The following is a 13,040-nucleotide window of genomic DNA, read 5'->3' as shown; positions in this document are numbered from 1 at the left end:
TTTATCCCAATCCTCTGGATAATCATGACAATAAGCCCTCAACATTGTCTTTAATGTCTGATGCCACCTTTCTAATGCTCCCTGCGATTCTGGATGGTACGCAGTTGATTTAAATTGTTTTATTCCTAAGCTATCCATAACTTCTTTGAATAACCTTGAGGTAAAATTTCATCCTTGATCCGATTGTATTTCTGTGGGTAGTCCATATTTCGTAACAAATTTAAGTAACTCCTCCACAATCTTTTTAGCTGTAATATTACGTACTGGAATGGCCTCTGGAAACCTAGTAGACATATCCATTATAGTCAAAAGATATTGATTCCCACTTTTTGTTTTAGGAAGCGGTCCCACACAATCAATTAGGACCCTTGTAAAAGGTTCCTGAAATGCTGGAATGGGTATTAAGGGCGCTGGTTTTATCACTGCTTGAGGTTTCCCTATCACTTGACATGTGTGACATGATTGACAAAATTTAACTACATCTTTATGTAGTCCAGGCCAATAAAAATGTTTCTGGATTTTAGCTTGAGTTTTCCTTATACCCAAATGACCTCCCACTGGTACCTCATGTGCAACTCGCAACACATCCTTTCTATACCCTACCGGCAATACTACTTGATGAACCTCTGCCCACTTTTCATCCGCCTGCATATGTAAAGGTCTCCATTTTCTCATCAATACATTACTTTTACGGTAATAACACTCTGGTATACACTCAAATTCCTCTTCCGTAAATGCTTTCTGATACATCCGTTTTATTTCTACATCTTTCTGTTGTAACTCCGCCAATTTTCCTGAACTAAAGATATCCGCCTCATCCTCCACCTGTTCTTGTTCTTTTTCAACCATCTGATCAAAAATTGTTTCTGACAATTGCACTTCAACGTCATCTTCACTCTTTGACTTCTCCTCTTGTTTTAACCTGTGACTTTGCGACCTTGTCACTACACAATCCGGAAAGATCCCAGGATATTCGTCCTTCAACACTTCAGTTGTCTGATTTCCACTGGCTTATAAACCACAGTAGGCATCAGTCCCATCTGCGATCCAGCTAAATTATTACCCAAGATAAACTGTATTCCTGGACAAGATAGTTTCTCTATTACTCCTACTACCACTTCACCACTCTTCACTGGACTTTCCAACCTTACCGTATATAATTGAACACTACTCCTCTCACCCTGAATTCCACATATTATCACCTTTTCTGGCAACATTCTTCCCAAACTACATAGCTCCTCATCTCTTACCATTAAAGATTGACTAGCTCCCGTATCTCTTAAAATTGTGACTTCTTTACCTACTCCTCCTGATACACATGAGTAAACTTTACCCACACAAGTAAATTCTTTAAAGAGATCTGGCACCTTCTTATCAATCACCTCTTGATCAGGCTGTACAATCATTTGCACCTCCTTCGCTTCACTTGGGCTTTCCTTTCCCACTTTAACAAACCCCACTGTCTTATCCTGTTTTACCACATCACACATCAGCCTTCCCAGTGCTTTTCTTCAACTACCAACACTGTGACTTTACATGGCCTAGTTTATTACAGTGAAAACATTTGAAACTTTTCATGTCTCTTCCACCCTCCTGGATTTCTTTTTTAATCTGAGGTACACTCTCCTTATTATCTCCCATCAGATCTCCTTTAGCTTTACCACTTGAGTATTTCTCATGTCCCCAGTTTCTATCCCTCACACGCTGAAACTGATGTCAGAAACCAAGCTTTGATTTATGAACTAATTCATAATCATCTGCCATTTCTGCTGCTAATCTCGCAGATTTTAACCCTCTGCTCTTCCACATGAATTCTCACTACATCAGGAATTGAATTTTTAAACTCCTCCAAAAGTATAATTTCTCTGAGAGCTTCATACATTTGGTCTATTTTCAAAGCCCTTATCCACCTATCAAAATTACTCTGTTTGATCCTTTCAAACTCCATGTATGTTTGACCAAATTCTTTCCTTAAATTTCTAAACTTTTGTCTGTAAGCTTCAGGCACTAGTCATATGCACCTAAGATGGATTTTTTCACCTCCTGATACGACCCAGATATCTCCTCCGGTAGTGATGCAAACACTTCACTAGCCCTACCTACCAGCTTCGTTTGAATCAGTAATACCCACATCTCCTGTGGCCATTTCATTTGTTTAGCTACCTTCTCAAATGAAATGAAAAAGACTTCTACCTCCTTCTCATAAAACCATGGCAATGCTTGGACATGTTTAAATAGATTCCCACCAAGCCTTCGACTATGACGCTCTTTCTCACTATCCTCATCACTATCCAGCAACTGTACGTTTCCCTTTACATCTGCCAATTTTAACTGACTGTCATGTTTCATGGAAATTTTCTGAAGTTCAAACTCTCTCTCTTTATCTTTTTCCATGATCTGTATCTCCCTTTCTCTTTCTTTTTGTTCTGCTAAGGCTATTCTTTCTGTTTTCCTTTCTTCTCTATCTTTTTCCTCTCTCTCTCTCTTTCGTATTCAAGCTGCTTTAATTCTTTCTCATGTTCCATTTGTTTAATTTATAACTGAATTTTTGCCATTTACAATGAGTCAAACTGTATCTCATGCAACTTTAAATGCTTAGCCACCGCTATAATTATCTCATCTTTTCGCATTTTGTCAGATAATGTTAACTGCAATGTTTTTGCCAAATCTAACTGTCTGCTTTTAGTCTCTGTCCGTAAGGTACTGCGTGTGACCGTCTCCACCTCCAAAAACTTCTGAGCCTCTGAAAGAGCCATTGTTCACAACACACTCCCTACTTAAACTAAAATACCACACCTGAAAAGCACCCACAATATGCTCACCCAATGCTGTCTTTAAGTTCACAAAGCCAATCCAATCGATAGACCTTTATCCCCCTCGAGCCCCCAATTTGTTATGGGCCAGGGTTTAGAGAACCCCAAAGTGTATCATGGAGTTCACCTGGCCCACAACGTTTACTAGATTGTGGTATGGGGAGCATACAGGTGTGGTAGAGCAGAAATGGAAAAGTATTTTTAAAAGCAACACAATGTTTACTCTATGAACTCAAGTCAGCCTTTTTAAAACATACAGTGAACATCTTTGCAACCATTAACTCAAATACAACCCCCAAAGAATACAACACTAAGTAATCCTTTAAGTTTTCCTTTTAACATCCATAAGACTTGGGGCAGCACGGTAGCATTGTGGATAGCACAATTTGCTTCACAGCTCCAGGGTCCCAGGTTCGATTCCGGCTTGGGTCACTGTCTGTGCGGAGTCTGCACATCCTCCCCGTGTGTGCGTGGGTTTCCTCCGGGTGCTCCGGTTTCCTCCCACAGTCCAAAGATGTGCAGGTTAGGTGGATTGGCCATGATAAATTGCACTTTGTGTCCAAAATTGACCTTCGTGTTGGGTGGAGTTACTGGGTTATGGGGATAGGGTGGAGGTGTTGACCTTGGGTAGGGTGCTCTTTCCAAGAGCCGGTGCAGACTCGATGGGCCGAATGGCCTCCTTCTGCACTGTAAATTCTATGATATTCTATGAAGACTTAAAACCTATTACCAGAAGCACACCAGGTTAACGTCACTACTGTTATTAGTTTTAAATCACCAGGATCGATTTACAGTCTTTAGATTACAGAGAGAGATTCATACACCTTCTGGCTGTGACTGCAGCTATCCAGCTCTGAAAACGAAACTAAAACACACCCTGCAGCAAACAGCCTAAAACGAAAGTAAAAAGCTGACAGACAACCCAGCTCCACCCCCTCTCTGACATCACTGCAGTAATAAACACCCATTTCTTAAAGGTACTCTCACTACAGATATTTATATACACACCCATTTATAAACACCCATTTCTTAAAGGTACTCTCACATGACAACTGTGATAGATTGGGGAGGTGGAAATCCAGAATGCAGTCACACCCCTTATGATAGAGTTTGATCCAGGGTCAGGGACAGGAGGATATGACTGCAAGCTGGCCCAGCATTGTAACTACGGGCCATCCCTCCCAGAGATGTTGCGAGACCACCTAGTGTGTGGCATTAACAACATGATGACCCAACCCAAGTTGTTGGCAGAACCTTCTCTGGCCTAAAAAGGGCCATAGAATTATCCATCTGCCATGAAAACGTGGAAAAAGGAATCCGGGAACCCCAGGGCTCTATGGATTTGGATGTACATAGCATTGGCCGCCCCTCATTCTGGCAAGTAACAATCCTCAAGCAGGGCCTAACGGACCCAGTCGCCACCCGAGCAACGTCGTGGACAGACCCATTGGCCAAGAACCACTGCAGCCTGACGAGACATCTTTAAGAGGTCCAGGAAGAGACTCACAACGGTACTACACTTATGGTCACAAGAACCATACAGGCTGGGAATTCCAGAATCAGAGTGAGCAGGTTGCCCTGGTCGAGTGACACAACTATCTGGCCAGAGCTTTACACTTAGCACAGCCCAATGAGGATGATTGCATGCAACTAAATTGCATTACGGCACCAAAAGTAGCACTCATCAAGATCACCATCCAGGTAAACAGCCACCCTTTAGAGATGTAAAAGGATACAGGGCCTGCTGTCTTGGTATTTGGACAACAAACATTCCAGAAAGTTTTTATGGGGTCCAGCACCTGGGCCTAAGGAACACTAAGGCATGGTTGGCAAAAGATACTAGAGAGTCATTAACAATCATTGGGACAATGACGACTCCTGTTACCTACAGGCAACAATCAGTTCGCCTGCCACTTATAGTGGTGTAAGGGCCCGGATTCAGTCTTTTGGGTCCTGACTGGTTTCAGAGACTCCGCGTAGACTGGTAAAAGATCTTTAGAATGGGAATAAGCGGAAAAGGTCCTGGGGAAATACCCTGAGGTTTTCCAAGATGGTTTAGGGAAGTTAAAGAGATCATGGCCAAAATCTACACAAACCCAGAAGCCCAACCCAAGTATTTCAGTGTCCACCCCATTCCATATGCCCTACTGTCAAAATTGGGGGAAGGTGAGCTCAGGCAGCTGGAGAACTTAGGGATTATTTGCCCAGTCCAGTTTGCGGAATGGCCAGCACCAGTGGTCCCGGTGCTGAAGTCAGACAAGACCGTCTGCCTGTACAGCGATTATAAAATGACGGTGAAAAATGCTTCCCATTGGACGGGTATCCAATGCCGCTTGTGGAGGACCTCAATGTGAAGTTGGCTGGGGGTCATTCTTCCTCTAAGTTGGACATGAGCCACGCATACCTCCAGTTGGAGTTGGAGTTGGATGCAGCGCCCAGGAAATATGTGACCATCAATAACCACAGGGGACTGTATGAATGCACCAGGCTCCCATTTGGAGTATCATCCGCCTGTGCAATCTTCCAGCGGATTATGGAGAGCATCCTTCAAGGACTTCCAAGGCTGGCGGTCTATCTGGATGGCTTATTGATTACGGGAGCCATGGAGAAGGAACACCTAGATAACTTAGAGGATGTCCTCCACCATTTCCCAGAGGTAGGTGTTCGCCTGAAAAGGGGAATGTGTGTCTTCCAGGCGAGAGAGGTCATATACAAAGAACAAAGACAAAGAACAAAGAAATGTACAGCACAGGAACAGGCCCTTCGGCCCTCCAAGCCCGTGCCGACCATACTGCCCGACTAAGCTACAATCTTCTACACTTCCTGGGTCCGTATCCTTCTATTCCCATCCTTTTCATATATTTGTCAAGATGCCCCTTAAATGTCCCTATCGTCCCTGCCTCCACTACCTCCTCCGGTAGTGAGTTCCAGGCACCCACTACCCTCTGCGTAAAAAACTTGCCTCGTACATCTACTCTAAACTTTGCCCCTCTCACCTTAAACCTATGCCCCCTAGTAATTGACCCCTCTACCCTGGGGAAAAGCCTCTGACTATCCACTCTGTCTATGCCCCTCATAATTTTGTATACCTCTATCAGGTCGCCCCTCAACCTCCTTCGTTCCAGTGAGAACAAACCGAGTTTATTCAATCGCTCCTCATAGCTTATGCCCTCCATACCAGGCAACATTCTGGTAAATCTCTTCTGCACCCTCTCTAAAGCCTCCACATCCTTCTGGTAGTGTGGCGACCAGAATTGAACACTATACTCCAAGTGTGGCCTAACTAAGGTTCTATACAGCTGCAACATGACTTGCCAATTCTTATACTCAAACAGCTGCAACATGACTTGCCAATTCTTATACCTGGGGTACCGGGTTGGCAAGGATGGTTCATGCCCGGTGGAAGAGAAGGTTTGATCTATCAAGCGGGCCACAGAGAATACGACAGCGCTAAGGTCATTCTTAGAGTTCCTTAATCATGATGTAAGTTCATTCTAAATCTGGCGACCACACTGGGACTGGCAGTTACTTGCGCTCTTAAAGAAGCACCAGAAATGGGCATGGAAAGCGCCATAAGAGAAGGTATTTGCCAAAGTAAAATGGCAACTGTTATCCTCTAAGCTACTAACATATTATGACCCTTCTAAACTGCTCATAATCATGTGCGATGCCTCCTCAATTGGCATTGATGCAGTGCTGTCCCATTGGTGAGATGATGAGGCAGAGAGGCAGTTAACCTTGTTTCAAGAACCTTGGCTGACGCAGAACACAGGTATGCTCAGATTGAAAAGGTGGGACTGGCCGGGATCTTTGCAGTTAAAAGGTTTCATTATTACATCTATGAACGACACTTCGCAATCATCATGGACCACAAACCCTTACTCGGCCTCTTCAAAGAAGATAAGGTGATACCACCAGCGATGGGTATTACTGTTGGTAGCATATCAGTATACCTTCGAGTATCGCCTGGGTGCACGGATGCGTGGATGTCATTAGCCGACTCAGACTGTCTATATGCTCCCCATCCCTGCCAGTAGCGGACATAGACACGTTTCCTGTCACAGCCTCTCATATTTGTGTGTGGACGCAAAAGGATCCTATATTGGAAAAGTTGCACCACATCGTCCTACATGGGGACTACAGGGGAAACTGTCTGAAGAACTGCGTGCATTCACAACCAAGCAACAGGAACTTAGTATTGAAGAAGGCATTCTCCTGTGGGGAACCCATGTATTAGTTCCGAGGCAAGGCAGAAAAGCCATTCTACAGGACCTACACAATGGACATCTAGGGGTGTCCAAAATGAAGACGGTCGCCAGGAACTACATGTGATGGCCAGGGCTCAAAGGTGATATTGAGAGTTTGGTGCAGCAGTGTGCGGCATGCCAAGAGCATCAAAAGCTCCCACCATCAGCCTCATTCAACCCCTGACAATGGCCAGGCAGCCTTAGGTGCGGTTACACGCCAAATTTGCCAGGCCCTTCTTTGGGTCAATGTTCCTACGACTCATCGACGCCCACTTGAAATGGATGGACATCAACCGAATGTCGTCCACCACTTTGCGGATCACCATAGAGAAGCTACGCCAATTGTTCAGTGTCCATGGCATCCCGGAAGTCACCGATAACAGCAGCCTCTTCACTAGCAGGAAGTTCTTGAGGTTCATGCAGCTGAATGGAGTTAAACACATTCAGACCGCCCCACATCACCTCTCTTCAAACGGTTTGGCTGAGCGGGCAGTACAAATTTTAAGAGGGGCATGAAGAAACAAGCCACAGGGTCAGGTGAGACAAAACTGGTGCGCTTTTTGTTCAACTATAGGACCAAGCCACATTTAAAAAAAATGTATTTTATTCCCAATGTATATAAAAGGTTACAAAACATAAACGATTCAGGAAATAACTCCCCAACACAAACTGTACAGTTTGTACAAATTTCCCCCTTTTTCACCCCCCTCCTCCATTTCCCTCTCATCCTCCCGCGATGAACAACTCCTCAAACACGGCCACGAACATCCCCCACCTTGCCTCAAAGCCTTCCGCCGAACCCCTTAATTGTACTTTAAAAAAAAAATCTTTTATTCTCCTCATTTTCAACATTTTCCTTAATTCGTACTTAATCTTTTCTAACCGAAGAAAGTTAAATAAGTCCCCCAGCCAAGCCGCCACCCCCAATGGCGTTGCTGACCGCCACTCCAGCAGAATTCTTTGCCGGGCAATCAGAGAGGCGAAGGCCACAACATCAGACCTCCTCCCCTCCATCAGCCTCGGCTTCCCCGATATTCCAAATATCGCCACCAATGGGTCCAGCTCAACCTCCACCCCACCTATCCTTGTGAGCCCCGCAACAATCCCGCCCAAAATCTCCCCAACTTTTCGCAGCCCCAGAAAACATGAACATTATTTGCTGGTCCTCGCCCACACTTCTCACACTCGACTGTCACTCCCTGGAAGAACCCACTCCTTCTTTTGTACCCTGTGTACCACTTTGAACTGTATCAGGCTCATCCTTGCGCACAAGGTCGCATTCACCCTTCGTAGCGTCTCAGTCCATATTCCCCAGTTAAATCTCCCCTCCCAGCTCCCCTTCCCACTTCTATTTAATCTTCATCACCTGCTCACCTCCCTGCTCTCCATGCCACCAGTATATGTCTCCAATTCAACAGGTACTGCCATTCCACCAGGTCAACTGCCTTCTCCACGTCCATGGACACCACTACCTCCGGCACATGGGCTCTCGGCAGGGTTAGAATTACGTTTAACAGCCGCCTTATATTACTAGAAAGCTGCCTGCCCTTTACAAAGCCAGTTTGGTCCTCCGCAACCACCCCCGAGACACAACCTTCCATCCTTTCCGCCACCAACTTAACCAGCACTTTCACGTTTGTATTTAACAGCAATATGGGCCTATATGATCCACATTCCAATGGGTCCTTCCCCTTTTTTGGTATTAATGTGATCGTTGCCTGTGTCATCATCTCTGGCAGCTCCCCATTCTCCAACACCTCATTACAGTCCCCAAAGAGATATGGTGCCAGGTCCGTCACAAACGCCTTATAGAATTCCCCGACTTCATACCCCTTATACTATCCAATACCTCGCTCAGCCCCAAGGGATCCTCTAGCGCCTGCTTCTTCACTTCCTCCAATTGTGGAAACTCCAGTTTGCCTTAGAACCGTCCCTGTCCCCTTCTTCCCCCCCCCCCCACCCCCCCCCCCCCCCCACCCCCCACCCCCGGGTCTGCCCTGTACAGCTCCTTATAGTAATCCCTAAACACCTCGTTTATCTTCCCCGGCTTCGACACCACATCCCCTGCCCCAGCCCGTAACTTCAATATTTCCCTGGACGCAGCCTGCCTCTGTAGCTGATGCGCTAACATTCGGCTCGACTTCTCCCCGTATTCGTACTACACCCCCTTGCCCTCTGCAGATGTCCTACTGCCCCCTCGTCATCAACCTATCAAATTGCCCCTGTAATTTATTCCTCCTCGGGTACTACCTATCTACCTCCACTTTCTCGTTCATTAGCCGTTCATATTCCTCCCTCCTTTCCCTATCCGCATGCGCTTTGAACTAGATAATTTCCCCTCGGACCACCGCTTTTAGCGCTTTCCAAAATGTGGATGCCGACTCCTCCCCGTTTTGGTTCAATTCTACATGATCTTTAATCACAGCCCGCACTTTGTCACAAACCCCTCTGTCTGCCAATAACCCTGATTCGAGCCTCCACCCTGGCCTCCGCTCCCGTCCCGATCTAAGTCAAATCTCCAGCCAAGGTCCGAGATTACTATTCCTGTGTATTCAGCCCCGCCACCGCAACCAAAACCTCCTGGCTCACCACAAAAAAGTTGATTCTTAAATACACCCTATACACATGTGAGAAAAAGGAATACTCCCTTCCCCCGGGTTCTTGAAGCGCCACGGGTTCACCAGGCCCATCCTTTCCATAAACCCACCCAGCACCTTTGCCATTCGTATTCTACCCATTGACCTGGGGCTCGATCTATCTACCCTTGGCTCTAGGAAACAATAAAAATCTCCTCCCATAATCAACTGGTGCGTGGCTGCCAGCAGCCCCCTCACGACGGACTGATCTGTTCCCTGTAAGAACACTATTCACAACACCCAATGTTGCTCTTGCTCATGTATTTGCTTTGTTTGGCCCCTTGTTCCGCACTCTAACCAATCACTGTTTGTCGATGTACCATTTGTCAATGTACTCTGTCGATTATTCTTTTTTTTCTACTATGTACGTACTGTGTATGTTCCCTTGGCCACAGAAAAATACTTTCACTGTACTTCGTACATGTGAATGAAAAGAAAATTGCCTATTGTCACAAGTAGGCTTCAAATGAAGTTACTGTGAAAAGTCTCTCGTCGCCACATTCCGGTGCCTGTTCGGGGAGGCTGGTACGGGAATTGAACCCACGCTGCTGGCCTTGTTCTGCTTTACAAGCCAGCTGTTTAGCCCACTGTGACGATAAATCAAATCAATCAATCAATCAAACCGACATCTTTCCAATTCGTTGCATACACATTGACCAATACCACCAGCGTCTCTTCTAAGACCCCACTCACCACCAGATATCTCCCACCCGGGACCCTGACATCCTTCGCACTCACAAACCCCATTTTCTTACACATCACAATTCCACCCCCCACCCACCCCCCCCCCACCCCCGACAATGAAGTTATTGTGAAAAGCCTCTAGTCGCCACATTCCGGCGCCTGTTCGGGTACACAGAGGGAGAATTCAGAGTGTCCAAATTACCTAACAGCACGTCTTTCGTGACTTGTGGGAGGAAACCGGAGCATCCAAAGGAAACCCACGCAGACACGGGGAGAATGTGCAGACACCGCACAGACAGTGACCCAAGCCGGGAATTGAAACTGGGACCTGGCACTGTGAAGCATCAGCTAACCATTGTGCTACCATGCCGCCCAAACTTTTGTTTGTCTTTGGGGGAGGTGAACTGTGGTTCGAGATGAGTCTTTGTTTGGGTGGGAGAGGGGGAGGTCACCCATAGTTTTACTGGGTAGAGCACCCCAAACCTGATCGGCTGTCGATACAGCGCCACCTTGGCCCTGTTGAACCGCGCATGCTGTTTTGCCAGCTCAGCTCCAATGTCCTGGTATATTCGGACCTTGTTCCTCTCCCATTCGCAGTTCTCCCTAGACCATGCAGAATCTTCTTCTCCACAAACTTGTGGAGCCTCACCATCACTGCCCGCGATGGCTCCCCTCCTCTAGCCTTCTGCCTCAGAGACCTGTGCGCTCTGTCCACCTCAGGGGCCTTGTCCAGCACCTCCTCTGCCACTAGCCCCGCCAACATCCTCGAAACGTATCTTGTGGTGCTCGCACCTTCCACTTCTTCAGGCAGGCTCACTATCCACAGATTCTGCCTTCTCAACCTATTTTCCTGCTCCTCCACCTTTGCTCTCAATGTCTTGCAAAGGTCTCCTAAGAGCCCCACCTCTGCCTCCAATGCCACCACCCGATCGCTGTGGTCCGACATCATCCTCTCAATCTCTCGGATCTGCGACCCCTGTGCCTCCAAACATTTCCCCACCCTCTCCAGCAATCCCTTCAGGGGTGCCACAGCCCCTTCGATGGCCTTCGAGCGATCCTCCTGCATCTTTTTCCTCTGCTGGCAGACCCCTTCCTTGATGAAAGCCATCAATGTTCCATCTGGGGCTTTGCTACTTTCACTGGCCCTTCCACCTCCGCCACCCTTCCACTGGCTGCTCCGCCACAGGTCCCTTCCAACTTCTTGGCCAAGTCCGTCACCTTCTACTGCCGGATTTGATAACCAGCAGGCATACCACTCCCGGGGGGAATGTCTCCTCACATCTTCAGTTACATTGTTCGGTCAAATTTGCACCCGATTTTGGGTAAAAAGAGTTGTTTTCTACGCCTTCAAGCAGGAGCTGCCCTGTGTGCGACCACTCACACCATGGCTGCCAACGCAAGACCCGGACCACTTCACATAGGACAACTGGGGTAGCATTGGCAGAATTACTGATGTGCCGACGACTACCAATCTGTCTAAGCTTAACATTTGGTGGAAGCAGGGTTCAAGCCAGGAGACATGTGTACGTCTGGAATTTTGTGGAGGGAGCCCGGTGATTACCGGGGACCATGGTGGAGAAGACAGTAGCAGGTTCACACAAGGTCAAAACCAGAGTATGGACTGTACACAAACATGTGGACCATCTCAAAGGCAGGGAGCCCACACCAGAGACAGCCCCACCAGATGAATCAGTCCCTCGTCCCTCTTGTCCACCATCTATGAGCCACCAGGGAGCACTACTCCACAAGGGCCAGAATACAGGTCTACATGAGATGGAAGGTTCTATATGGAGACAGAATCCTCCATAATCAGAATCCACTGTAGCCACCTAAATTGGCCAACTCCCGATTTAAAATGGCGAACGGCAAAGGCTGATGGGAAAGTCAGCCAACATAGACAGGAACCAGCAGCTGCAGGGTTGCTGTGTATTTACCTCTGCAAAGGCCAGACAACATCGATACCAGCGACCATCAGCATAACAATGTAGCAGCCATCTACATACTGATGAGCAATCCCCGGGAACAATAAGTAACATTTTGGACACACAAAGCAAAGCCAGACTCCTCGGCGCTAGCAGGAGCCAACACAAAGAAGGTGAACGAGCACCTCAAGACCGCCCATCGATTAGGGAACCGCTCCAGTATTGGAGAAATCGAACCAAGCGATTGGGATAAAGTCCAATCACTTGGGACCAGGTACAGGGTCCGCCCCGAAAGGCGGGAAGCCCCTGAGGACTATAAGAGTTAAGCCCCAAGTTCAAATCGCTCTCTTCAGCCCCCTCTTTGTCCTGCCCGGGTCACCCAGCAACACAAACCACCATTGACCGTGACCGGGGCAGTGACCACCGAACAAAGTAAGTCTTAATTCAACGCTCGCTACGAGATAGGCGCTCCTAGCTACCAATCCGTACCAACTTCGAATCCCGCAGACTCAGAACCCGAACGAAAGGCCATTTGTTCCCCTGACCTGGTGGGCCAGTCCAAAGTTAAGTATAGGCCTGTTAGTTGTAGAAGTAGCTTAGATGTAGAATTTGTGCATGAGTAGCGATTACTGTGTATAATAAATGTGCTTTGATTTGAATCTTACTAATCGGTGTAGTGGGTTATTGATCATTACTCGGACTTGAACCTCGTGGCGGTATCATAAAGATACCTGGCGA

At 47.1% G+C, this 13,040-nt stretch overlaps 1 protein-coding gene across 2 annotated transcripts in view; it reads right to left on the bottom strand.

Moving 5' to 3' along the window:
* Positions 1–13,040, bottom strand: part of cap2 (cyclase associated actin cytoskeleton regulatory protein 2) — a 354,457-nt gene that overhangs the window by 33,814 nt on the left and 307,603 nt on the right. The window lies entirely within an intron of this gene.

This window comes from Scyliorhinus torazame, chromosome 6 (genome assembly GCF_047496885.1).
Source record: "Scyliorhinus torazame isolate Kashiwa2021f chromosome 6, sScyTor2.1, whole genome shotgun sequence".
Taxonomy (NCBI): domain Eukaryota; kingdom Metazoa; phylum Chordata; class Chondrichthyes; order Carcharhiniformes; family Scyliorhinidae; genus Scyliorhinus; species Scyliorhinus torazame.
Note: the sequence above shows the minus strand (reverse complement) of the source record. Positions and strands in the feature narration are given on the sequence as shown.